Raw genomic sequence first — 11,446 nt, 5'->3', positions numbered from 1 at the left:
ATACACATCATTTCAAACCCATAGATACATGGGTCAACACAGCCCCAAATTGGGAAACATACATAAGTGGAATAGATAGTGGACACTGTTGGCATGAAGGAAAGGGCAGGGTAGACAAGAGGGGGATGTGCTGACGGCTGCTTACTGTCATGAAAAAGAACCAATAGATAGTTGTAAATTTTGGATATGTACAAAATGCAGTCATGTCACTCAGAAGCTGGGTTTTTTTTTTTTTTTAATGTTTGAAACCACAAGTCTTGGCTTCAAATGAATGTATGAGCAAATGTGCCCAAAAAATTGAGGGTGAAACCTTTTTTGTTCAGCCAACAAAACAAACACTTTTTGTACAAAAAAACCATATGTTCACACTACTGGATGCATGTATGTATTTGCTGAACCATGCAATATAGATACAATGTGAAGAATTCGCACACAGCTTCATGTACTTGGCCACCAGCAGATGTTTTGTGCCTTTAAAGAATGAAGCACAACCAAATTCTGTGGTCCAGAGGTCCGTGTGCAGCATAGCTACTGTCTTGGGTCAGCATTGAAATCCGTATCCAGAGAAGAGCCAGCATCTGAGGGCATTTTCTTGTATGCCCAAAAGACACCAAGATGAGGAAGGTCTTCAGTCCCACTCAGGCTCGTCATCAGGTAGGCCGGAAAATTGCCAGGGCACGGCACCTTCGGGACTCATGAAGTAGTCCGTGAAGGCATTTCTCACCTGTACTGCTGCGTTGGCTGGCCGACCACAGCGACGAGATGGTATGAGTGGTTGACCCAAAGCTGCATGTGGCTCCGCTCCAATGTTTGGGCTGACATAGTCCAACACAAAGTTGTGAAGCACACATGCAGCTTTGATCACTAGGTCAACTGTATCGGGAGCCAACTGCAGAGCACAGGTGAAGAACCTCCACTTACTACTCATGATCCCGAAGGCGCACTCCACGAAGCGTCGTGCCCGGCTCAGCCTCATGTTGAAGACCCTTTTCCGGGCATCTAGTCTCGTACGTGGGTATGGGCGCAGCAGGTTGACCAACAGTGGAAATGCCTCATCCCCTACCATGACGAACGAGACTGGATGCGTGGCACCCGGAAGCGGTCTTGGTGGAGGTAGAGTCATCTGATCTAGCAGCACAGAGCGCCCCAAAACCGATGACAGTAGCGCCCGGGAGTCCCCAGTACTACCATAGGAACCGACTTCAATAGCAATAAATCGGTACCTGGCATCAGCGACCGCCATCAGGACCACTGAAAAGTACTTCTTATAGTTGAAGTACAGTGATCCTGAGTGCGGTGGCTTCTGCACACGTACATGCTTACCGTCAACGGCACCTATGCAGTTGGGGAAATTGGCCACAGACTGAAAGCCTGCTGCTGACTGCAACCAAATCTCCTGGGTCGGACTGGGCATCGCTATGGGTTGCAAGTGCTGCCAGATCACATGGCATGTGCTCCTCACAACTCCGGATATGGTGGATACACCTACCCGGAATTGGAGGTGCAGGGATGCAAAACTCTCCCCGGTTGCCAAAAATCTAGGAGAAAAAGAGAAAAAAGAAAAATTACGAAGGACAGCAGATTGAAAGTGCAATTGCAACATGTTTACAACACATTTTAGAACTATTTCAAACAACACAGCTCACACAGGCTTGAAAAATTGTGTGTTTGTAATGTGAAGGACACATGTGCACTTTGAGAAACACCCGTGGCCAAAATTGAAATGGCTACAACAATTACTACATTACTACATGAGAGCATTTGAAAATTGCATCTCCCCAAAAAAAAAAAAAAAAAACATGATAGACAGAATAAAAAGAGTGAACACATTCAATACATACCGCAACGTGATGACCAGCCTTTCCGTGGGACTGAGGGCCTTCCTCAGGATGGTGTCTTCTTGCTCCAGATGCGGCGAGAGTAGTTCCACCAGAGAATTGAAGGCTGATGGAAGCATCCGGAAAAACTTTAAAAATTTGTCCGAATCCCTTTTGTGGAAACAAAAATGAAAAAATAAAGAAAGAAAGAAAGAAATAAAACCACATCCCCCCCAAAAAAAACATTCCCAACACAGAGAGAGTTCCCTTAATGGAGGCAACACACAAAATTAAGTCTGACACTGTGGTCCACAACTTCCAATCACGTTGAAAGCAATTAAACAAAGTTGACATTGATAACATGCACAACATGTATGAACAAACTAAACATTAGGAAAAACTTACTGCATCAACTCAAGGAAAAGATGTGACATAAATCCCAGGGATGGTCGAACCGCATTGATTGGGTGCACCCAATATTTCCGCTGTTTCAACTGGGGCGAGTGATGCGAGTGGTCATCATCCTCCTGAACCTCCTCCTCCTCCTGCTGATTGTGCAGCTTTTAAGAAGACAAAAAATTAACAAAAGGTCAAACACATTCCGCATCATTGGACACATGATAGTAAAATATGTTTGTTGAAACGTACCTCCTGTTGCATTCTGCGTCGCCGACACATCCTAACAAGAACCCACACCAGAAGTGCGGCAGCAGGGCTTTCTGGCCGAATGGTTGGGTCTTCGTTTGCCTCCATTGGTTGGTTGGCTGGGTTCCTGGTTCTCATGTTTGCAAGCACACTCATGGCGTTTGGTGAAGGTAACTCCAAATCTGGCCTCAGCATCAGCAGGTGTAAGATGATTAATTTATGGGCTGGCCATTTTTGCCCTTCCCAGTGGGCCCTTCCCAGTGGGCCGGCTTTTTTTATAATGAGTTCTCCTGATTTACGCGTGTGAAAAAACGCCGCGTATACGGAGCGTAAACGCGGTCAGAAAACGCTTCAAAAACGCTCCGTAAACGCCACAAATAAAAACACGCCGCGTAAACGCCACCCAGACATTTCAACAAGCGTGATTTTACTGTACAAAATAAGCTAGCGTTTACTCAGTGTGAATGTACCCTAAGATCGGACCACAGCAGTCTCCATAATATTAATATATATATATATATATATATATATATATATATATACTGAATCATTTTCAGCACACGGACCCGTTATAGTCTATGGAGTCCATGCGCTTTAACTGCACAGTGCTCTTCCTAAACACTCTCCTACTGCTACTCATGGACTTGGTGACTCTCCTTTAGTCGAATAGTGGTTTCCCCTGAAACGAGCATTTTTTCCCATAGACTATAATGGGATTGAGTAATCAAATATTGAGGCTCTACTCGAAACGAATATCGAATCTCGAATATTTCACTACTAGCTCATCTCTAATAATAAACAGTGTTACTAACCTCTTCTGGGCTCCGGTGTGGGTTTTCTGGCCTCTTCTGTTCTTAGAGACATCATAAAGGGACAAATCCACGTAACGACAAAAAATTACGCCGACGTGACCCTTGTGATGTTACTCCGGCATCATTCATGATGTCTCAAAGATATGAAGATGCTAGAAGACGTGCCCTGGAGCCAGAAGATCTGAGTAACACTGTTTATTCTGTTTGATCACCTCCTAGGGGCTTCCGATCATTATAAATTGAGATCTGAAGAGACCCCCAGAGTATATTAATGGTTCATGTGTAGTGTGTGGAGGGGCCACTGTGTGACATTATACTTTGTGGAGGCCACTGTAGGGCATTAAAGTGTGTGGAAGAGCCACTATGACACATTATACTGTACGGACGGACCTCTATAGGACATTAAACTGTGTGGAGGGGCCACAATACGGTATCATAGTGTGTGGAGGGGCCATTATATTGTATGAGGGCCAATGTGGAACATTATACTGTGTGCACTATGCTACATTGTTCTTAAAGAGGAGTAACATTAAGATTTTAAAAAAAAAACATACTCACCTGTCTCCAGCGTTCCAGGGTCTGACACTAGCTTGGTTTCATGGCGAATTAGCCAGACAGGGAGTAGTGATGTCACTCACATATGTCACCTGTCCTTCTCTAGTGAACACTGAAGCTGCTGATTGGCCTTTTTGAGTTCCGAGGACCGAAACACAGAGTTTCACCAAACAGGCTGCCGCAGCAGATGCCGGAGTTTTTCTTTTTGTATGTTATACCTTCCCAGGGCCGCCATCAGGAATTTTGGGGCCCCATACAGCGTAAGTGTCTGGGCCCCCCTCGCCATTTTAAAACTGCCTTATTTTGCGATATACCAATTCTGTATTACATTTCCCTTTATTTAGCAGCATTACAAGGCTTAATCAGATTCTATTTGCAGATAAAATCTGCTCCGTGTGACAGCGCCTATAGAGAGACAACACCATCTATAAGAGCCCTCCTAATAAATCCTCAGGGCTTTTTCACATTGTGTTTTTGGCCTCCCTTGCCGGGATACGTTGGTAACCAGTCAGAATCAGATGTCAACTTATCCCTGCACGAAGAACTGGCCATTAAAAAAAAAGGGGGGCCTGCAGTTCTCCGTGCAGGGATAAGTGGGGAGCTGATTGTGACTGGTTACCAACGTATCCCGGCAAGGGAGGCCAAAAACGCAATGTGAACACTCCTTTAAAGTGAAAGTCCCACCCCCAAACAGGCTAACAAACTAGTAACATAGCAGCCTACATCATTATTAATACAAAGCACACGTACCTTTGGAGGTATTGTGTGCTTTGTAGTTCTCCAGCTAAAAACTTATATATTATATATTATTGCCCCAGTTCCCTCTCCGCAGTGCCGCACACCCGATGCCCCAACAATCCCCTCCCCCCTTCTAACATCTTTCCATTGTACCCATTGTACCCATACCTCCCAACTTTTGAAGAACCAAAAGAGGGAGAAATTGTGCGGCGCACTTTGCGCGGCACGGCAAATTTAGCCCCACCCACTTTTATGTTGACTCCGCCCATTCTCATTAATTTTTCATGTGCCCGCACACAGTATAATCCTCCTACAGTCACCCGTACATTATATGTATCCCCTCTATCTCTCCCCCAGCTTCATATACACCCTTCATCTGCCCTCAGTTTCATGTCTCCCCCTCCATCTCTGCCCCCAGATTCATGTCCCCTCCATCTCTGCCCCCAGATTCATGTCCCCTCCATCTCTGCCCCCAGATTCATGTCCCCTCCATCTCTGCCCCCATATTCATGTCTCCTCCATCTCTGCCCCATATTCATGTCCCCTCCATCTCTGACCCCATATTCATGTCCCCTCCATCTCTGCCCCCATATTCATGTCCCCTCCATCTCTGCCCCCAGTGTCATGTCCCTCCATCTCTGCCCCCAGATTCATGTCCCCTCCATCTCTGCCCCCAGTGTCATGCCGTCCTCTCCATCTCTGCCCCCAGATTCATGTCTCCACATCTCTGCCCCCAGATTCATGTCCCCCCATCTCTGCCCCCAGTGTCATGCCGTCCTCTCCTTCATCTGCCCCCAGTTTCACGTTTCACCTCAGCGTACACAACATTACACTTACCTTCTCCTTCGTTCCCTCGCAGCTCTCTGCGCGCCTCTCTCTCACTGGCGCACAGTTGTAGACGCGATGTGACGTCATCACATCGCGTCTACAAGCCAGTAGCAGCGGCGGCAGCGGCGAAGCGAGGAGCTGACACAGGTCAGCTCCTCGCTGCAGCCGCATATGTGTCAGCGAGAGAGGCACGCAGCGGCGAAGCGAGGAGCTGACCTGTGTCAGCTCCTCGCTTCGCCGCCTACTGGCTTGTAGACGCAATGTGATTACATCGCATCTACAAGCCAGTAGCAGCGGCGGCAGCGAAGCGAGGAGCTGACACAAGTCAGCTCCTCGCTTCAGCCGCTTATGTGTCAGCGAGAGAGGGGCGCAGCGGCGAAGCGAGGAGCTGATCTGTGTCAGCTCCTTGCTTCAGCCGCGTATGTCTTCAACTCAGATCTGCGTCCTCTGGATGCAGATCTGAGTTGAAATAGGACATACAATGACTGCTACGGGCGCCAGGGGGCCGGCACACGGTGGCGGGCCAAAACCAGGGCTCCCCCATTTTTCAATTTGGCCGGGCCCCTGACGCCAGTACCGGTAGTACTGGCCTATCGGCGGCCCTGTACCTTCCCTGGCCCCTCCGGAGTTTGTCCATATCCTGATCGTTTCTAGATTGAGGAGTCAGTGGACTGTGAGTGTGATGGCGTCTGCTGCTGCACCTACAATGCACCCTGACTTCACGACCTATAACTTAACTTACACAGGATCAGATATGGGCACAGATAAACTATATGTGAGATGAGAAAATACCATAAAGAAGACATGCATACAGAAGTAGCAAAATTATTGCCTTGCCATTTACTGTATACTCTGAAAACCAGAAGATTTGGTTATATTTGTCTTGCTGGGGGAGTAACACAGCAGTAAGGTACAGGGAGATCCAATTTTAACACCCTGCTTGACATTCTCTTTGTATTAACTTGATCCTACATATCTTTAGTTTTGATCCAAGACCTAACCAGGTGCTTTGCAACCTGATTGACGTGACGTGTATTATGCTATTTGTCTTGTTTTGGCCCACATATCTTTCTATGGGTACAATATTATATGTGAATATTTCTCGGAAGATTGCAAAAGAAATTGAGAGACACGAGACCATTTATTTAGAGTACATTTTTAGGAATTTTGCTGTGGAGGTGTCTGTAAGAGATATATACGATATATTCAGGTTGTTGATCTAAGCAATACATACAAATGGATAGATGCATATTGTTAAGGACAGAACATAATCTTAATACCTCTATGATTGATCACATTTGAAAACAAGATCAATATTCAAAATGTTTATGATAAGGAGATATTCATTGTGCATTCATACTACTAATATAATGTCACAATTTCAGCAGGAGAATCCATGCATCTCTAATAGAGATGAGCGAACAGTGTTCTATCGAACACATGTTCGATCGGATATCAGGGTGTTCGCAATGTTCGAATCGAATCGAACACCACGTGGTAAAGTGCGCCAAAATTCGATTCCCCTCCCACCTTCCCTGGCGCCTTTTTTGCACCAATAACAGCGCAGGGGAGGTGGGACAGGAACTACGACACTGGGGGCATTGAAAAAAATTGGAAAAAGTCATTGGCTGCCGAAATCAGGTGACCTCCATTTTAGACGAATAGTGGATTTCAAATCCGGGTCATATGAGAATGTGAACTTTGTGACTATGAGACAGGGATAGCTGTACAGGCAGGGATAGCTAGGGATAACCTTTATTTAGGGGGGAATGTTATTAAAAATAACTTTTTGGGGCTCTATCGGGTGTGTAATTGTGATTTTTGTGAGATAAACTTTTTCCCATAGGGATGCATTGGCCAGCGCTGATTGGCCGAATTCCGTACTCTGGCCAATCAGTGCTGGCCAATGCATTCTATTAGCTTGATGAAGCAGAGTGTGCACAAGGGTTCAAGCGCACCCTCGGCTCTGATGTAGCAGAGCCGAGGCTGCACAAGGGTTCAAGCGCACCCTCGGCTCTGATGTAGGAGAGCCGAGGGTGCACTTGAACCCTTGTGCACCCTCAGCTCTGCTACATCAGAGCCGAGGGTGCGCTTGAACCCTTGTGCACACTCTGCTTCATCAAGCTAATAGAATGCATTGGCCAGCGCTGATTGGCCAATGTATTCTATTAGCCTGATGAAGTAGAGCTGAATGTGTGTGCTAAGCACACACATTCAGCTCTACTTCATCGGGCTAATAGAATGCATTGGCCAGCGCTGATTGGCCAGAGTACGGAACTCGACCAATCAGCGCTGGCTCTGCTGGAGGAGGCGGAGTCTAAGATCGCTCCACACCAGTCTCCATTCAGGTCCGACCTTAGACTCCGCCTCCTCCGGCAGAGCCAGCGCTGATTGGCCGAAGGCTGGCCAATGCATTCCTATGCGAATGCAGAGACTTAGCAGTGCTGAGTCAGTTTTGCTCAACTACACATCTGATGCACACTCGGCACTGCTACATCAGATGTAGCAATCTGATGTAGCAGAGCCGAGGGTGCACTAGAACCCCTGTGCAAACTCAGTTCACGCTAATAGAATGCATTGGCCAGCGCTGATTGGCCAATGCATTCTATTAGCCCGATGAAGTAGAGCTGAATGTGTGTGCTAAGCACACACATTCAGCACTGCTTCATCAAGCCAATACAATGCATTAGCCAGTGCTGATTGGCCAGAGTACGGAATTCGGCCAATCAGCGCTGGCTCTGCTGGAGGAGGCGGAGTCTAAGGTCGGACCTGAATGGAGACTGGTGTGGAGCGATCTTAGACTCCGCCTCCTCCAGCAGAGCCAGCGCTGATTGGTCGAGTTCCGTACTCTGGCCAATCAGCGCTGGCCAATGCATTCTATTAGCCCGATGAAGTAGAGCTGAATGTGTGTGCTTAGCACACACATTCAGCTCTACTTCATCAGGCTAATAGAATACATTGGCCAATCAACGCTGGCCAATGCATTCTATTAGCTTGATGAAGCAGAGTGTGCACAAGGGTTCAAGCGCACCCTCGGCTCTGATGTAGCAGAGCCGAGGCTGCACAAGGGTTCAAGTGCACCCTCGGCTCTCCTACATCAGAGCCGAGGGTGCGCTTGAACCCTTGTGCAGCCTCGGCTCTGCTACATCAGAGCCGAGGGTGCGCTTGAACCCTTGTGCACACTCTGCTTCATCAAGCTAATAGAATGCATTGGCCAGCACTGATTGGCCAGAGTACGGAATTCGGCCAATCAGCGCTGGCCAATGCATTCTATTAGCCCGATGAAGTAGAGCTGAATGTGTGTGCTAAGCACACACATTCAGCACTGCTTCATCACGCCAATACAATGCATTAGCCAGTGCTGATTGGCCAGAGTACGGAATTCGGCCAATCAGCGCTGGCTCTGCTGGAGGAGGCGGAGTCTAAGATCGCTCCACACCAGTCTCCATTCAGGTCCGACCTTAGACTCCGCCTCCTCCAGCAGAGCCAGCGCTGATTGGCCGAATTCCGTACTCTGGCCAATCAGCACTGGCTAATGCATTGTATTGGCTTGATGAAGCAGTGCTGAATGTGTGTGCTTAGCACACACATTCAGCTCTACTTCATCGGGCTAATAGAATGCATTGGCCAATCAGCGCTGGCCAATGCATTCTATTAGCGTGAACTGAGTTTGCACAGGGGTTCTAGTGCACCCTCGGCTCTGCTACATCAGATTGCTACATCTGATGTAGCAGTGCCGAGTGTGCATCAGATGTGTAGTTGAGCAAAACTGACTCAGCACTGCTAAGTCTGCATTCGCATAGGAATGCATTGGCCAGCCTTCGGCCAATCAGCGCTGGCTCTGCCGGAGGAGGCGGAGTCTAAGGTCGGACCTGAATGGAGACTGGTGTGGAGCGACCTTAGACTCCGCCTCCTCCAGCAGAGCCAGCGCTGATTGGCCGAATTCCGTACTCTGGCCAATCAGCACTGGCTAATGCATTGTATTGGCTTGATGAAGCAGTGCTGAATGTGTGTGCTTAGCACACACATTCAGCTCTACTTCATCGGGCTAATAGAATGCATTGGCCAATCAGCGCTGGCCAATGCATTCTATTAGCGTGAACTGAGTTTGCACAGGGGTTCTAGTGCACCCTCGGCTCTGCTACATCAGATTGCTACATCTGATGTAGCAGTGCCGAGTGTGCATCAGATGTGTAGTTGAGCAAAACTGACTCAGCACTGCTAAGTCTGCATTCGCATAGGAATGCATTGGCCAGCCTTCGGCCAATCAGCGCTGGCTCTGCCGGAGGAGGCGGAGTCTAAGGTCGGACCTGAATGGAGACTGGTGTGGAGCTATCTTAGACTCCGCCTCCTCCAGCAGAGCCAGCGCTGATTGGTCGAGTTCCGTACTCTGGCCAATCAGCACTGGCCAATGCATTTCTATGGGGAAAAGTTAGCTTGCGAAAATCGCAAACTGACAGGGATTTCCATGAAATAAAGTGACTTTTATGCCCCCAGACATGCTTCCCCTGCTGTCCCAGTGTCATTCCAGGGTGTTGGTATCATTTCCTGGGGTGTCATAGTGGACTTGGTGACCCTCCAGACACGAATTTGGGTTTCCCCCTTAACGAGTTTATGTTCCCCATAGACTATAATGGGGTTCGAAACCCATTCGAACACTCGAACAGTGAGCGGCTGTTCAAATCGAATTTCGAACCTCGAACATTTTAGTGTTCGCTCATCTCTAATCTCTAACTATTGTTTGCAAGTAAAGATTATCCACGGGCCTAGTTAATTCTATACTATCAAATTCTAGCAGAGAGTTTGCGTTGTCTCATGTGTGTGGGTTGTATGACGTGTACAAATCACAGTTATTGCGGTGTTAGATTATCACAGCAGTGAGAACAACGTCCCATGCTTAATATGCAAATACATTTGTACAGTCTGACTTATTTAATTCATCATTTCTTAATGTGTTCCACTTAAGTAGGATGCCGTGATCCCTGAGAAAATTGTGATTGATGAATTTTGTCCCGTAATTAATTACGCCAATTATTATTATTAACATTGCCTAAGAATTACAAGGTTTTCCAGCGGGGCTAAAACATGGAGCACAGTCATTTTATTTCCTTTATTGACAATCTACTTAGTCTTTTAGTGAAATAGTAATAGACCTAATGGAATTACTTAAGTAAAGGGTAGCAAGAAATGAGAAATGCTAATTTTAGTGTATTTAGTGCATTTAGTGCTCGCGGAAATCCTGAATATTAGTATGGAAAAATAAGTAATGTTTTAGAAGTGAGTAGTTTAAAGCATACCAAAAACTTTCTGCTGGCTTTTCACGATAAATTGGTCATTAATGTATATGGCATTTTAACAGGTTGTCCCGCTCAGGTTTCCCTAAGCTAATTTGGAAAAAGTTGCTACTGTCTCTCCTATAGACAACATTCAGGAAACTTTGCTCTCTAACTTTTTTCTCTCTCTCACTCAGAAGTATCATGGAGGCTGAATATGATTTCGGCAAAATTTGTTAAATGTTTAGTGAAAATTTAAAGCTACAAAGGGCAGGGATAAGATGTCACATTTTCTAGAAACCTGTTGCTAGGGTCGGAATTAGGTTGGAAAATGGTTCTTGTGCAGATTCAGTTTTAATTAATCTTACGTTTCGTTATAATTGGACAAAGCATCAATAAGGCTTAATATGGGATTTGAGAATCAACCCATAAGACATAGATGACAGATGGCAAATCATTATCTCCAAACCCAACTTCAAATAGACTGTCTTCTATCAGAACTTTAGGGCATATTATTGTGCTAGAGCTAGGGTCTAGTGGTGGGTGACTGCAACCAAGCTTGTGGCCATAGATACAAAATTGGGGACAAAACTAGCATTCAGCTGTCAATCCATCAAATGAAGGTCATTCTCACCCCCTAAAATGCACAATTATGTAAAACTGAAATTGAGGAATTGAGGAATCTCCCCACCATTTCCGGTATGGCCCTACAGATGCTACACAAAAGATGCATTCCTAATCCATTATCTCTGGAGAGCAAAATCATATACCTGTTCAT

This window comes from Leptodactylus fuscus, chromosome 3, assembly GCF_031893055.1.
Source record: "Leptodactylus fuscus isolate aLepFus1 chromosome 3, aLepFus1.hap2, whole genome shotgun sequence".
In the NCBI taxonomy this organism is placed as follows: domain Eukaryota; kingdom Metazoa; phylum Chordata; class Amphibia; order Anura; family Leptodactylidae; genus Leptodactylus; species Leptodactylus fuscus.
Note: the sequence above shows the minus strand (reverse complement) of the source record.